The following is a 17,408-nucleotide window of genomic DNA, read 5'->3' on the forward strand; positions in this document are numbered from 1 at the left end:
GTTAGCTCCCTACAGGTTTTGTTGGAGTTTGAATACTGTGTGCATTGAAATAATATATCATTGAAATTCAAATAAAGTTTCAGTGGAGTTTGAATGCTCTGTGCGTTAGCTCCCTACAGGTTTCGTTGGAGTTTGAATATTGTGTGCATTGAAATAATATATCATTGAAATTGAAATAATATATCAACCTCTGTCAAATTCAAGATTTCCATAAAACATATTAAAATATTTTAAAAATTATTGCATAACAGACAATGTTGAGCCTTCTACTCTTCCTGTTGAATTTCATTAATATCATCTACAATGCAACATAAAATGTATGCAGTTAAAGCAAATGTTGAATTTCATTAGTATTGTTTGCAATGAAACATAAAATGGACACACTTAAAGCACAAAAAAATGCAACTTAAAATAGACACAGTTAAAGCAAATACAGGGTTAAAGCAAAGGTTATGGTAATTTCACCTTGAAGTTGTGGCTCTAAATTTACGCATCACTCAGAGGTTCTCTATCATTGATTATATGTTCTATGTTCTGAGATTCTCCATCATTATATCCTTTGTTTATCATTGTGTCCTCTGTAAGTAGAGGAATAGAAGTTCTCCATCATTATGTCCTTTGTACATAGAGGAATAGGGAATAGAAGTATGTGGAAGCGGTGAAAGGCATAAAAGTTCTCCATCATTGTGTCCTTTGTACATAGAGGAATATGGAATAGAAGTATCTCGTATAATATCTTTACCCAAACTTTTTCATTCAAAAAATTATCCACAATGAATTATCTCGTATAATATCTTTACCCAAACTTTTCATTCAAAAAATTATCCACAATGAATTATCTTGTATAATAGCTTTATCCAAATTTTTCATGCATGAGGTTTCTCAAACTTTGGATAAATTTTATTTTCCAATACATAATATTCTTCGACGATTCAATAAATGTGCATGAGGTTTTTCAAACTTTGGTTATAAGATTTTTTCAATGCAAAAGGTTTTACAACCTCGCAAAAAGACCTTCAAATTCAAACTTTGCATAAAATTATTTTTGGGATATAAAACATTGTTTAAATAGAGCATAAAATTATTTTTGGGATATAAAACATTGTTTAAGTGGAGCATATGGAAATGGTCAACGCAAATTAATATTAATTCAACGGCGATCGCAATAGTCCCTGCTATGCCAAAGGCAAGGACTAATAACAACCAAAAAAAATATATTGAAACACACACAATTGTCCAACGTACTCATGAATTTTATTTTTTAGATAAACAACACTGACTCTCGTACATGGTTGTCTTAAAAAAACAACCAGGTACTTCAACGTTTCTTTTTTTTGCTGGTGCTACATTCAATCGAAGAAATTCTACATTCATGGTCCTATTTCTCTCTAGTATTTGTTGGTGAAATTCTCCATTCATTCTCATTCTCAATCTTAATATAGAAAAAATCAGCAGCCATCGGTGGTCGAAGTCTATTTTGATGGGAAAAAGCTCTGATACTGAAGTTTTCTAGCAAGTTGGGCTCAATTATCGGATGACATATATTTTTGAACAATTTGAACACTGTCCCGTGCAAAACTATTATTGCACCACAAAGAAACATAATTTTTTTATTATTGGATCCAACACATTAAGACGAACAAAAGTTCGACGACCGGCTGACTTTTGTTCTCAACGTTCACAACAATGATGAATTCAGATTATCAAATAAACCAAAAAAAATTTGCGACAAAGCTGTAAAAATCCCTATAATGGCGTTACAGACACAGGCCAACATCAATGCAAACCTGAAACTCGATGGATGAAAGAGAGCATGTCGTATGATAACACGGGAGAACAACAAATTTCAAAACAAGGCGAAAAAACAAATTTCAAAGTCAAATGGCCTCCGGGAGTGTGAATATAAATGAGAATCCATCGATAATAAATTAGAGGTACTGTCACTGACAGCCAACAATATCAAGGCACATCGGGTCGGTATTTCCGGGTGAAGACTGGTGTCTTTTCCCTACAGGAGGGCTATCCAATTACATGCCCATGTATGTATAGTGAAGTTGCTATGAGATGCATTAAAGACTCGATAGCAGGTTGGTTATTTGTTGTTATCAACTCTAGGCTATCAACTAGATAAGCCAACCACAACATGAATTAAAACTCCAGGCTTTTCCATACCTTTTAATGCATTAAAAGATCAATAGCAGTTTTGTTATTTGTTGCCATCAAGTCCAGGTGATCATCTAGGTAAGCCAACCACACCATGAATTAAAACTACCGGCCTTCCCGTACCTTTTAACGCATCAATCTTGTCAGCCACTAAAAGGAGTTATACCAACGCCAATGCCCAATTACCATTTTAAAATTATCTACCCCACGAACCACCATTAATGCCCTTGAGCACCAAGAATGGTTGACAGGGTTCGAGATCGATCCTCCACGACCTTGGATCAAATGTGGATCTATTTTTAGCCGTTTATCTTATAAAATTCCTAAAATCACAGGATGGTTGAGGATAAATTGTTTACTATATTTTATGGACAAAGATCATGTAAACAACAACATAAAATATTGCACCACGGAAAGTTGCATCCAATCCGTTGTTTTGCCACACTGCTCCGTAGCTATCTACTTCATTCTTTTCTCCCTCCTGGTTCTGCTATAACATTTGTTTTATGGTTTTTGGGACTCACATTTTATTTTGCATGTTCACCAATATGACACTTCAGTCGGAATCAACCACCATATTGTGTACGGGAAATATATGTGAATGTCCAGATACCGCCACTAGTAGCTGTGCTAATGGGTTGGACTGTAGTTTCACGACTCAATTTTGCAAAAATCAAAACACCCTAAACACAACCAGCCGAACCATATCTCTTATGAGGTTTGGTGATGGGACCAGCCCTCGTCCTTTGTCCGGATACAAAGATTTGATTAAATAAAATTATTAATGAAATGATTTTTATGGATTTTGACGGTGGTTTGATATTTTTCTGTGGTTAATGTTTTGATACAGCTCAGGCTGTGAGGGAGACACCTGTCTCTACCTCGGGTTCAGTCCTCCCACCTTATGTTGCACTTGAAACCCTAACTTTTCACTTGTTCTGTCATTTCAACCTTCATTCCATTTTGCACTAAGGGGGTCTGTTCTTTGGTTTTCACTTGCGGGATTCGTTGGTTTTCTATGTGGCGCTCTGCTTGATTTCTTCGGCCCCGACTTTGCTCAGTTGGCTGAACTCTGATAGTATTTTGTCACTGTTAATGGCTTGTTGTTTTGTTTGTTGGTCTGTCTGAGGGTTCTGGGCTTGTCTCTTGGTGTTCTGCATCTCTACTCGGAAAATACTATGGCACTGTGAAGGGTTACTTCCCCTTGAGTGTATTTGGTAACACTGTTATTGTATTTTGTTTGATTACTGGTTCGATGGTTTCGTTGTTTAACTTGTCACTGGTCACTGTGCATCCAGGTTGTGGCCACGAGGTGACCCAGTACTCGACCTCGGTGCGTGGCTAACTCAGGTATGCTTTCCTTCGTTGATTCAATGTCTGCTATGCTTTTCCTGTCGGTTCTGACAGTTGGTGCTCCTTGTGAGCAGGGTTCCTTGTCGGTTCGCGGCCTGTTGAGGCCTCTCCTCTTGCAATTTGTCGACTCCTCCTCTGGTAAGTGACAAACCCTTACTTGTTTTCTTCCTTTCCGTTATTAATTTCTGTGTGCGGTGGTTGTAGGTGGATGGCGAGCGTGCAACTGTGGCTTCGGCTCCTCTTGCGACTCGTTAGACTGAGTAGGGTCTTTCCATGTATCTCGTGCTTGACATCTGTTGATACTGCTGAGTCTTGGTCTCAGGCTTCGTCCTCTCTGTCAGTCACTTAGTCCACATTTTGGTCTTGTAGAAAATAGGCAGGTCCCTTGGTTTGTTTTTAATTTGGGGTTTTAGAGTCAATGTATATGTAGGGTTTCGAATCCAAGTTTCTCTGTCTATTTGTAATACGAACTATTCTTAACTTGCACTGTAAATGAATTTCAAAGACTTATGTAATTTTTTTCTTCAAACAATATTTGCAATGAAAAGAATGGTGCGTATTAGTTCATGTGGTACTTGGTTATAAATTTTGTCTTCTTGCTGGAAATTTGGTTGTGCTTATTATGAAACCCTCTGCCAGTTTTCTTTGTTATACACTCGATACTCTTTAGGAACTATAGGTAGTTGTTGTTAGGTTTGTTGGCTCTTCGACGGTTATTCTTTTCATGTGACTGTAGCAACACTTCCACCAGCTCTCATTCTTTGTCTCTAATATTCTCGATGTCTGTTAAAAGATTTTAATCTGCCAATACTTGTTTCTACTTGGAAATGCACTCAATTCATCTTAGAACAGAAAATGAATATATCTAGTTGCAAATTGGATTCAGATGATTTCGAAAGTTACTTGTATAGTTTCTATTACTCTTCTGCTATGATGGAAATCAACCTTTACAATGTTTCGTTCTTCTCTTTTTGTATGATTTGTTGAACAGTTTTAAAACTGTCAACAGTTACAGGTAGTTACCATGAGTAACTGTTAATTTCCTATTTTCCTAAATTCTGGAATTAATTAAAAAAAATAGAGTTTTTGTTTTAAAAAAAACATCTTAACAGAAAAATAAAACAGAACTTGCTGTTGTGTCCCAATTACTAATAACTAAAAAAATAAAATATAAAAAAAAAACAACTCAGGTACAGTGACCTGTGAACCTATTAACTTATGAGACAAACACTCCCTCTTGTTCATCCCTAGTTGGATGCTCGTGCATCATTTGGACTATAATTTCTCCTATGGAGTTTTATACTTTCCTGGATTTCTTGTGTCTTTAATCATTAGGCAAAGAATCAATATGGTGACAGATGCCAATAACATCAAATATGAACGTTCCCATATGTCTCCGGAAGTTTTATACTTTCCTGGATTCCTTGTGTCTTTAATCATTAGGCAAAGAATCAATATGGCGACAGATGCCAATAACATCAAATATGAATGTTCCCATATGTCTCCGGAATCCATAACAGAGCTGAAAGATGAGCCTTAAAGAAACGCACCTTGTCTTGTAAAAAACAGACTCTGATGTCTCGAATTCAATCCCAATGTGGACCAATGTCAATGCACAATGGGAAAACCACTGACCAGCCTAGTACCCATCCTTGTGCCATCCACTCTTTCACACTACGACCTCCTATTCTTCCCTAGATGAACAATCTTCGTACTGCAACAGGCTTCCCCTGAATCACCTCCCCCCTGCAATCATCTGGTATATGCACCTCTTCCCATCCAAGACAACCCACAGCAAAGTTTTATTTTCACGTACAATATTTATCCACAATTGATATTACGTGTGCATTGTTTCCAAGTCTCTTCCACTTGCACTCCCTATTGTAGAACATTAAAAAATATCCAACAATGTCTACAATTGATATTGCATGTGCATTGTTTCCCGTCTCTCCCACTGCACTCCCTATTATAGAACATTAAAAAATATCCTACAATCTGTAAAAAGAGATTGCAATGCTATGTATACAGAATCTTTATTGCCTGTGCATTGTTTCGAAGTTCCTCGCACTGCATTCCCTATTACAGCACACTCAAAAATAACCTAGAGTTTCTAAAAGAAGATTGCAATGCTATGTATACACAATCGCTTTCTGTTAAAGGAAAAAAATCAAAACATTTTGATCGTTTCTCTGTGTTTTAAAAGTCCAAAGGAGATTTAAAGCCTATTTGCGTTATTCTTCTAAGTGATCAGGTTTTGAAACAAAAATCTGTCTTTTTCGAAGTCTTAATTTCATGCTTTCGACTATAAAGACGATGATGAATATGCTCCATGTTAATTAGATCTGGACGATATACACCATTTTTATTAAACTAGCATTTGCACCTTATGTTGCAAAGGAAACGCCGTAAGGCATAGAATGGGGAAGAATAGCATAGAGTGGGGAAGAATAGCTAATCAAATCCGTCAAAATTAAGATTAAATTGATCTATTAATTTTTCATTTACATACATTGAAATCATATGCAGCGTGGGTTAAGAATCTCAAGAATCTCAAGTTATCATTCAGATAAATTTCTATAGTCCATGCTCTATTTTAAATATTTTACTCTTTTGTCATAATTGGAAGAATCTCAAGTTATTATTGAGATAAATAAATCTCCATAGTACATACTCGTTATATATATATATATATATATATATATATATATATATGAATGAAGATCTCTGCTACGATTTATATTACTGTGGCAATGCCATTTTTCTCTCGCAAAGTTGCATCCATTGGTTTTTTTAAGACATTAAAAAAATCTAGCTGCTATGGTTTGTTATGATCGATGGGTTATCTTTCAGATTATATTGTAGATGATGTTAGATACATTAAATCATTTTGAAATAAACATGGAAAAGAACTCGAAACGTGCTAAATAAATAAATATGTTACATCTTTATAGTTGCATATTTAAAATGATAAAATAAATATCTTACATATTTGTAGCTGCATATTTGAAAGGATAAACGAGAATTTGAAAATGTCGAGGGCATTGCCCACACTTCAAAAGATAACAACAATTAAAATTGCCTCCGGGGAGAATTTTATTAACTTGTCGTATGCTTAGGGCCAATGATCTTCACATTCAATCTTGCTTAAAATGAACCAAATTTTGATATACATCATGGCCTAAAATTATGGTTTAAAACCCTATGTATAAGGAGGAGACCTTTTACATATGAATTGAGAAATGTTGTAGATTCATAATTGGATCTCGTCACATTTTTCCTTATTATATTGGTTCCTTTTGTTACAAAAGGAAGCTTCACTGAAATATTTTGAACGTAATATCCATATTACTTTTCTAATAAGATATCCTTCTAGAGTGAGTTAATATGTATAAAAAAGCAACATGCTTATCCTTTCTTGGAAAAGAGATTCTTACAATGCATTACTATTATGTCAGTACAATATCATACCAGCTATAACATCAACCAAAACCATGCCTGAAAGAAATTCTGGGTAGAAAGGAGCATGTGGAACTTCAACCCATTTCATGATATTTATAATAGCCAAATGAAACATTTCTACCATGGTAGGTCATGGTAGGTCATAGGGAGTGGGATTATTCACATGATTAGAAGCCAATTCATTTTTATTTGTAGTAGATATCCTTGTAGGCTAATAAGGACTGTGTAGAAATCCAATCACCAAATTAGTGCTCATCATGTGGGGTTGAGTCCATCATGGTTACTCTTCGAGTGCCTCTTAAAAATATGTAGGTACTTGACTCCGATCGAGGATATGAAAGTGGGAACATGCCAAGCCATTTCAATCAATTAGATAACCTCCCTTTGTGGTAACTAAAACTCTAAAATTCTTTCCGTTGACCTGAACAAACCCAATGCTACCTCTGCTTTCAAGAACAATTGTCACAGTATTTGGTTTCATTTCATCAAAAGATACCATATTAATTTAAAGTATCCATGACAATAAACGCATAACCAACAATTTTTCTACATCAATCATCAACAAATTTACTCATTTTATGATTGCATAATATCATTTCAATAGGAAGCCCACAAACCAACATTACTGAAAATACAATAAAGATTACCGATGTATACATTAGCTTGCACAAAACTATACTAATAGAAGGATCCTTTAGGCAAAATTTGCAAGTTTTTCTCTGTTCAAGAGTGGAAAATATGCTAATTAAGTCTACAATTGGATTCTAGAAATAAAAATAAGGTAGGGTCGGTAGGTGACAACATCATGGTAGTTTCCTTTTCACCTAAGTGAATGAATCTAGAAAAAGCCAATGTTTACATTTATCCTTGTTGATATTTATGTTATAAAGAAAGGAATCATTGAGAAATAGCCACAAATATCAAGGAACACCGAGTTTTTGCAAAAGTACTGATATTGATATTTTCCCACCTTTGTTTGGACTAACTGAAATGCGTGATCCATGTTACATTTCCTATTTTTTTGTGATTGATTGCTTGTACTAGTTACTACTAGTGTACACTTTTTTGGGGGGATGAAACTCAATGCTCACAATGATGGCTACTCTACATTTCTTGGGACTCATTTATTGCAACTATTGGGTATTGTGTTCCCTAGAATTGTTAAATTTGCAAATTTGAGTAGTACACAAGTTTTATTTCTTATAAAATTAATGTAAAATTAAATCTTTTCCACTTGAAATAAATCTTTATACTCAAATATTCATATGATATCACATAAGGATTAAATTTTCTAAAAGTTTGGTTTAGATACTATTGAACACAATTATCTAAAGTTTGGTTTGGAGACTATTGAACACAATTATCTAGATCTCCATCCTAATTGCACACATATTCCTCGATAAATGTTAACTTTAAGCCGTGACATGATTTTTCCAAACAAGCTCAAAAGTAAAGTGTACTCACCCACCGTGCTACTTAGTTTAAAGAAAATGAGAAGGTCACGATCATAAAGTCACTCCATGGAATGGTCCATGTTAATGAAAGTGAGGATTTTGTAGTCTTTTCGCATGGCTAATTACCTTGAAGATTGTCTTGACTTGTATGTGGTTGGGAAAATATGGGGAAAATAATTAGGTACAATCAACCAATGCAATATCAGAAGGCACTTACAGAGGAGAAAATGCATTTCTGTTTGGTGAAATGTATTTCCATGTATGCTACGGCTAGAAACGTTTTGGTTCCATATAATATACGATTGAGCTCATCTAGTAAGTTCATTCATGACTGCCTAGAAGACTTAGAACAAAGCAATTGTGTCAATAACATGTGTACACAAAAGAGGTATGGGCACCTCTGAAGGTAACTCTGGAAGATGCGGCATAGGGGAATGCATCTTCTTAAAATCATTGCATTCTATTACTCTTGTCGGGTCCTAACTGTTTAGGAAGAACTATCAACCTCCTTCGCATAGCAATTGAAAATGAAGTTGGAAGACTCCACGTTTATGAAAACTCAAATATTACTGTGAACATGCTTAATGGAAAATCTGCTTTGCGAAGAATTCAATCTGTTATGGATCACATTCTAGAAATGAAGATCAGATTACATTCCATCTCCTTTACTCATATTTTCCATGAGCCCAACTCCCAGGCAGATTCCTTATCCAAAGGTGGAGGGGACCTAAAACCCTATGTATAAGGAGGATACCTTTTAGATATGAATTGAGAAATGTTGCAGATGCATAATTGGATCTCGTCACATTTTTCCTTATTATATTGGTTCCTTTTGTTACAAAAGGAAGCCTCACTTAAATATTTTGAACTTAGTATTCATATTACTTTTTTAATAAGATCTCCTTCTAGAGTGAGTTAATATGTATAAAAAAGTAACATGTCTTATCCTTTCTTGGAAAAGAGATTCTTACAATGCATTACTATTATGTCAGTACAATATCATACCAGCTATAACATCAACCAAAGCCATGCCTGAAAGAAATTCTAGGTAGAAAGGAGCGTGTGGAACTTCAACCCATTTCATGATATTTCTAATAACCAAATGAAACATTTCTACCATGGTAGGTCATAGGGAGTGGGATTATTCACATGATTAGAAGCCAATTTATTTTTGTTTGTAGTAGATATCCTTGTAGGCTAATAAGGACTGTGTAGAAATCCAATCACCAGATTAGTGCTCATCATGTGGGGTTGATTTTGAAGATCCTGCATAACCTTATTACAGTTGGGTGGTTCTATTCATTTTTCATGAATGAGAATGTTCGTTTGTAGATCTTATTATGATTTTTATTTTGTGTTGGCAAAGCTTCGAGGTCCAATTGTATCTCATTCCCACCTTAGCTTGGGAGATTGACACCACTCACTTCCAAATTTTTAACATTGTAGTCTATCCCATTTTTTCATGCCATTTATGTCCATGCAATTGTGGTTTTGTAGATTAATCCCATGCAACCTTCAATGCAATTTAGCTAAGTTGAGTCATTCCAAATTTGATCTCCTCAATTTACTCCAGACACACCTCTCATAGAAGCACTATCTCACATCATTGCCAATTTATTCCTTGTAGAGACAATGATTGATTCCATTGACTATTGCTTGCTAGAAGAAAGCATTATCTCACATCATTGCAAATTTATTCCTTGTAGAGACAATGACTGATTCCATTGACTATTGCTTGCTAGAGGAACATCTGCAATTACTTTTGAATATTAGTCTGAGTCTAATCACACTCTAGGGTTTCCTATATGGTATTTCTTGCTAGTTTTTAATCCCTAATTTGATGTAGATACATAGACATCTGGATGAATTTTCTTATAACTATTTGTAAGAAAATTATGGCTTTATTTAGGTGTCATTCTAATTTGTGTTTTAATGATGGTTTCTTAGTAATAGATATATGTAAAAGTTTAATGGTAGTTTTTGTTGAATATGATGTCATTCTAATTTGTGTTTTAATGATGGTTCCTTAGTAATAGATTTATGTAACATATCACACCTTGAGTGAGATGGGTTTGTGGTAGTAGCTAGTGATCATTGTAATCCTAAAGATGGCATCTTGGCTGCTTGAAGATCCTGCATAACCTTATTACAGTTGGGTGGATCTATTCATTTTTCATGAATGAGAATGTTCGTTTGTAGATCTTATTATGATTTTTATTTTGTGTTGGCAAAGCTTCGAGGTCCAATTGTATCTCATTCCCACCTTAGCTTGGGAGGTCGACACCAGTCACTTCCAAATTTTTAACATCGTAGCCTATCCCATTTTTTCATGCCATTTATGTCCATGCAATTGTGGTTTTGTAGATTAATCCCATTTAATCTTCAATATAATATGTTTTTTTTATATTCCATGAAAATAATAAAAATTATATTTTTAAAAATACATTAATAAATTTAATGTTTATAGATATAATATGTTTTTTTAATATTCCATAAAAATAATAAAAAAATATATATTTGTTAATAATTTAAAAAATTAAATATAAAATTAATGTAAAATTAAATCTTTTCCACTTGAAATAAATCTTTATACTCAAATATTCATATGATATCACATAAGGATTAAATTTCCTAAAAGTTTGGTTTGGAGACTATTGAACACAATTATCTAGATCTCTCTCCTAATTGCACACATATTCCTAGATAAATGTTAATTTTGAGCCGTGACATGATTTTTCCAAACAAAGTCAAAAGTAAAGTGTATTCACCCACTGTGCTACTTAGTTTAAAGCAAATGACAAGGTCACAATCATAAAGTCACTCCATGGAATGGTCCATGTTAATGAAAGTGAGGATTTTGTAGTCTTTTCGCATGGATAATTACCTTGAAGATTGTCTTGACTTGTATGTGGTTGGGAAAAGATGGGGAAAATAATTAGGTACAATCAACCAATACAATATCAGAAGGAACTCACACAGGGGAAGATGCATTTCTGTTTGGTGCAATGTATTTCCTTGTATGCTACGGCTAGAAACATTTTGGTTCCATATAATATATGATTGGGCTCATCTAGTAAGTTCGTTCATCACTGCCCATAAGACTTAGAACAAAGCAATTGTGTCAAGAACATGTGTACACAAAAGAGGTATGGGTGCCTTTGAAGGTAACTCTGGAAGATGCGGCATAGGGGAATGCATCTTCTTAAAATCATTGCATTCTATTACTCTTGTCGGGTCCTGATTGTTTAGGAAGAACTATCAACCTCCTTCGCATAGCAATTGAAAACGAAGTTGGAAGACTCCACGTTTATGAAAACTCAAATATTACTGTGAACATGCTTAATGGAAAATCTGCTTTGCGAAGAATTCAATCTGTTATGGATCACATTCTAGAAATGAAGACCAGATTAAATTCCATCTCCTTTACTCATATTTTCCATGAGCCCAACTCCCAGGCAGATTCCTTATCCAAAGGTGGAGTGCACCTGAAGGTTGGTATGATCGAGATCTCTGAAGTCAATGACGGAGTATTAATCGATAATCCTTCCCCTTTTTCTTAAGACCACTAGTCTTTGTATTGTTCAAGTTCTTGTTAGTGTTTTGCTATTTTAGAAGTTCTATATGGACAATAAGTGCTTCAAGGATTTTACAGCAATCTCGTTCACGACAATCGAAAATGCAGAAAAAGGATAATAACATATCGTTCAAAACAATTTACAATCCAGAAAATCTTAGCAGCACAAATATAGAAAATTAGAAAAATGATAACTTGGACTTCCAGCAGCGACAGTAGGAGGTCCACTAACAAGCTTAAATGGCTCTTTTAATACGCTGGACAATGGGAGTTCATGATCTATATAGGTTGATTCCCTCGTTAAAAAAAAACAAGGAATCTAGAATTAAAATGTTGGATATGCCATCAACACACATGGCTGATCCACCTTATGATGGACGCTATATTTGAAATTCTAAGACATCCGGATTATCGAAAGAAAGCTAACAAAAAGAATTCATGTTAGAAGCTAACTATAAGACTAGAATTCACTCGCGAAACCCAGTCTTTCCTGCATGAGCCCGGATATACAAATTCGTGGTATTGACACACGATAGAGCAGCAGAGCACGATCCATTCAATTTACGCTAACAAGACACCCTATTCATTCACAGGCCCACAGGATAGAGCAAAAGAGCACAATGCCTTCAATTTACGCTAACAAGGCACCCTATTCATTCACAGGCCCGTGCATTCACTCGCCACAACAAGAAACGTTCAACAAGAATTAATGGTTTGTTCTAAAGAATCTGGAAGAAGGGTCCGCTGGTCCGTCGGCCCAAAAAAATCAATAACGCCTGTTGTACCCACACAGATTAATGAAAGAAGAGGTTTGGGCATTACAAAGGTTGGGGATTATAGCGTTTCAACTTTCTATTAATACAACTTCAACTGTTGTTGAGTGTCATTTCTATTAATACAACTTCAATTGTTGTTGAGTGCCATTCCTTACCGTTACAGCGACTGGGGAGTTAGTAACTACCTGGATTTGGCGCTTGATGGAGGCACCTGGCGGTCTTGCAGTTTTTCCGGCTGATTGAGGTACTTGCAAGTTTTGCGAATTCTTTAAGATATATCAATCGATAACTTATTATTTCAGTTTTAGATCAACGATCAAAATTCGTTCAATCGTCTAACACCACAAATCTAGAGTGTCCGGCGGCTCGGGCAATTCATTTCAAAGGGAAACCCTTAGCGTAATTAAATTTAATCCATTGCAATATATTGAATTCCTCTAACATCGTCCTCGGGACATTTCTAGTGTAATTCTTAGTTGATTACAGTACAATCTTCTTTTTTAATTGTAGTATAATCTTTTTGTTCTGGCGTAGCTCTTTGTTTGATTGTAGTATAATTTTTCTCTAATTGTATTTTAATTTTTTGTCTGAATTATTATTTGAATAAAATCAGATAAGATGCACAGATTCGGCCGTTTGCACCAAATCAGGGGTGAAAGTTGTGGTTACGGACTTTACAGACGACAATAGGACAGATTTTCTTCTATACTTTCACACCTTCGCAAGCTTGGCACGCCCCGGTAAAATCGACCAACTTCTCAACATGGGGGCTGGCCTGGGCGTGGAGCATAAACGGTGAGCACCAATTCAAGAATCCAAAAAAAAATTCCTAGTGAAGCTAGTACGAGGAACATTATAACTGAAACAACCATAAGTTTGTCTACAGCTTGAATCTTTATTTGTTTTTCTATAGTTTGAATCTTTGTTCAATTCCGGACAGTGACATGATGGATATGTGTTTAATTGTTTATGACTTGAATATGATTACAGCATCCCATGCGATTATCCAGGTAAAAATATGTCCATCAAAGTAGACGAAAGCAGTCACTATCCCGACTATCTTGCTGTCCAGTTTCTGTATCAAGGAGGCCAAACAGACATTTCCTTGGTTCAAGTTACCGAGGTGGAGTAACCATGGACCATGGCTCATATAAGTATTAAATTTTATTTTTCTAATGGTTCATAAATAATATAGTATCAGATAAATTGTTTTAAACGGATCACTTGCGGTTAGATTAACCATAGAACTAATCCTAACCCAAAAATGTCAAAAGAATTCAACCCGTAATAATAGTATTAATATCCTATAGAGCAAATCACAAACAATTTACAAATTTTGCTTCAATGATTGTATTCAATCATGCGATCTGAATTGAGGGATTTTGCATGCAATGCAGGTAGGACACTGAGTTGGCGTGAAATGAGTCTGCGCAATTACAATGCAGTGTGGGGTATTGCAAACCCTTATTCATTAACAGGTCATGCCGAACCCAGTCCCTTCTTGTTCCGGTTACTGGTTACGGGAGGCTTTGACGGAAGTTGGGTAGGGCACCCTGGATAAAATTTGCTACCTGCAGACTGGAAAGTTGGGTCTGTTTACGATTCAGGACTCCAGATCTTAGAGAGGGCGCAAGAATTTGACTGCAGTTCGTGCGCAACTGGCGACTGGAACGATAATTTATAGCTTCGTTGTGCTTCTCTTTGCAATTAGCGTCAAAATATGAGATTCCTGTGATTCGTGTGCTTGCCATTAATTTGTTTCGAGAAGAAACAAATATCGGATTGTAGCTAGGCGATGGTATCACCTACTTCAAAAACCTTCGCAGTAGTAAATAAAAGATCTTTCAAATATATATATGTTGTTTATTATGCGTTTTATCTTCTTGTACTGTATCCATGTTATCAGTCGCCAAGTTCAAAACCGTGGAACCTGTGTTATTTGGGTGCTGTTCATAACAACGAAGAAATAACAAACTCTCTTTTTTTTGGCAAAAGTTTATTATTGAATCAAAGATACACATAAAGAGCAGGGTCAGCATGGAGCGGAGCACAACAAAATTTGAAGATCAACTATGAAGGGCCGACAGTAAACCAAAAAGATAGATCTGTACAGTTATATATCTAGTTTTCAACCAGAAATCCAAAAAGAAACAAAGTTTTATCGTTAACTTATCTAAGTAAAAACACAACATAAAAATAACTCTGTTCTAAAGAATCTGGAAGAAGGGTCTGCTGGTCCGCCGGCCCAACAAAATCAACAACGCCTGTTGTACCCACACATATTCATGAAGGAAGAGGTTTGGGCATTACAAAGGTCGGGGATTATAACGTTTCTTGCACCTGGCGATCTTGCAGTTTTTCCGGCCGCTTGAGGTACTCGGTGGACCGCAAACAACCTTACACCATAACTTATTATTTTAGTTTTATTTTAGATCAACGATCAAAATTAATTCAATCGTCTAACACCACAAATCTAGGGTGAACAATAGGACACGGCGGCAGCTGGGGCAATTTATTTCAAAGGGAAACGCCTTACGGCGTAATAACCAAAGGTAACCAAAATTAGGAAACCTTTTCGAAATATGCGTTGTCGTACACCATGTTTAGAATTTCTAACAATTTATATTTCTTTAGACCATCCAAATTCTAAATTCCCTAGGTCCAAAGAGCTACGTGTATTTCGATGATTAATTATGTTACATAGGTTTGTCATTTTAAAATATGATTTTTCAGAATTTCATTTTAATGATGTAAAATTATATAAATTAAATGAATTATAAATATTAATTTATAAATGCAATTTTATAACATCATACAACTCTCATAAAAATCACAAAAACCACTTTGATAGAATAAAATTTAAATTTTCCTTTTACTTTTACTGAATTTACACATTGTAACTTTGCTTCTCAAAATAATATCTAGTTGTGATTTATAGACTACAAAATTAAGATTTTTTCCTTTCTCTTTTTCTCCTTCTTTCGAGTAGCATTTGTACTAGTTCAATCGTTGATGAAGAAAGAAGTTAAAATGTTGGAGGGGATTCAATCGACAGAGGCGAACAAGAAACATAATGCGAAAAATAAGGAAACGTGCCAAGGGTTGTAAAGTGCTTCTGGCCAAGCGAGTACCTTTGCATTTCTACGCGCTCGAAGCACTCTTCGATCAAATCGTTGCAGCACGGTCACGGGTTCGAACCCCAAGACATGTCTCCGAACCGGCAGCGGATTGAATTATCAAACCCACGGACAATACAAAGATACAAAGAGGAAAAGCAGGCCTGAGAAGAAGCAAACTAACCTTCCATGAGAATTTAATTTTAATCACTTGTTAGGTGTCAAAATTCTCTTTCTAAATGTCCAGTTAGTTTCAGTTAAGTCTAGTTAAGTCGAGTTTGACTCCAGTTATTTATGACTAATATTTCTGTTGCAATCTTATTTAAATGATTTGTAATACTAACAAGAGCAAGTCCTCTCTTCCATTATTTTGTTCTCTTCAATTTTTGTCATGGTATCAGAGCTAAACTTGTGTAAGACTTTTTGAGAGCAATAGAGAGAGACAAGTTTGCAAAAAACTCGGTGAAAGAGCAGCAAAAGTGAGTGAAGAGAAAGTATAAACCTCTTTGAAAGAGCACCAGAAGTGAGTGAAAAGAAACAGTAAGGCTCTCTTTGAGAGAGGAGCAAAAATTTGAATAAACCTGCGAAAAAAAAGCAAGAAAACCAAAAAGACAGAGCAGCAAAAATGTGAGGAAACCTTAAAAAAAAAAACAAAAAAACAAAAAACATCAAGAAAACCAAAAAGCCAGCTACAGCAAAGCCAAGGAAACCGTTTACAAATTCTTTTTGGAAATTAACGTCTTCCATGCTTTTAAACCAGTAGGTTAATAACTCCACTAACGCTGAGCAGTCAAAGGAGAAAGCGCGTTAGTAAAGCTTTTCTGGTATAGGTAGTGCGTTAGAGCACTAACGCTACCATTCAAAGTTGCCAGAAGAGTTAGCAAGCGGCCTTTGTCCATCCCACTTAGCGTTACCGGTGATATTAAAAAAATAACTGAATGTGGGATTGCGATTCGCTGGAAAAGTCAAGGTAATGGCGGCTGTGTTATAGCTTCCCAGCAATACTAACCACCAAATAGGAAACAGAGACTTCTTTTTTATTTTAAAAAACTAGTGGTTTAAAGAGTTATTTTTTTAGGAAGGGCATCAAGTTCCTCCCAACCAAAAAGGTTTACGTGATTACTTGAAAGGCTTTGAGCGTATCATTTTTAAAAGTGCTCATGTATTTGGTTTTTAAAGGGCTTCCACATGTGAATATTTTGTTCCTTATATAATGTGGTGGTATTTTTAAAGGAGCCGTGGAAACTCAACTTTTTAGAAATAAAAAGGTATAGAATTTTCTTAAAGGAGAATTTTTTAAGTGTTGAAAAAGAAATTTAAAAAAAAGAGAGGATTTTTCAGTTCATTTTGGGTATTGTGATTTGTTTGCAAAAGCTTTTGTGAAATGTTGTTTTTATGAAAATTTGTAGACTCGTTTGTTTGTGGAAAGAAAGACATTTTTATTGCAATTAGATGCAATGTCTACAGTTTGTTTTGCTTGTTGAGTTGTAATTAGTGAACACTCAACAAATGG

At 35.3% G+C, this 17,408-nt stretch overlaps 1 long non-coding RNA gene and 1 pseudogene across 1 annotated transcript; both read left to right on the forward strand.

The window, feature by feature from the left end:
- The first annotated feature begins 3,113 nt into the window (after window positions 1–3,113).
- LOC149154275 (uncharacterized) lies at window positions 3,114–4,028 on the forward strand. Its single transcript, XR_016263590.1, has 2 exons — window positions 3,114–3,654; window positions 3,721–4,028. It is a non-coding gene; the product is annotated as an uncharacterized LOC149154275 (long non-coding RNA).
- Window positions 4,029–11,577: 7,549 nt separating this feature from the next.
- LOC149154276 (expansin-like A3) lies at window positions 11,578–14,463 on the forward strand (annotated as a pseudogene).
- Window positions 14,464–17,408: the final 2,945 nt, after the last annotated feature.

This window comes from Pinus tabuliformis, chromosome 9 (genome assembly GCF_031772625.1).
Source record: "Pinus tabuliformis cultivar Carrire ecotype Pingquan chromosome 9, CPIR1, whole genome shotgun sequence".
In the NCBI taxonomy this organism is placed as follows: Eukaryota; Viridiplantae; Streptophyta; class Pinopsida; order Pinales; family Pinaceae; genus Pinus; species Pinus tabuliformis.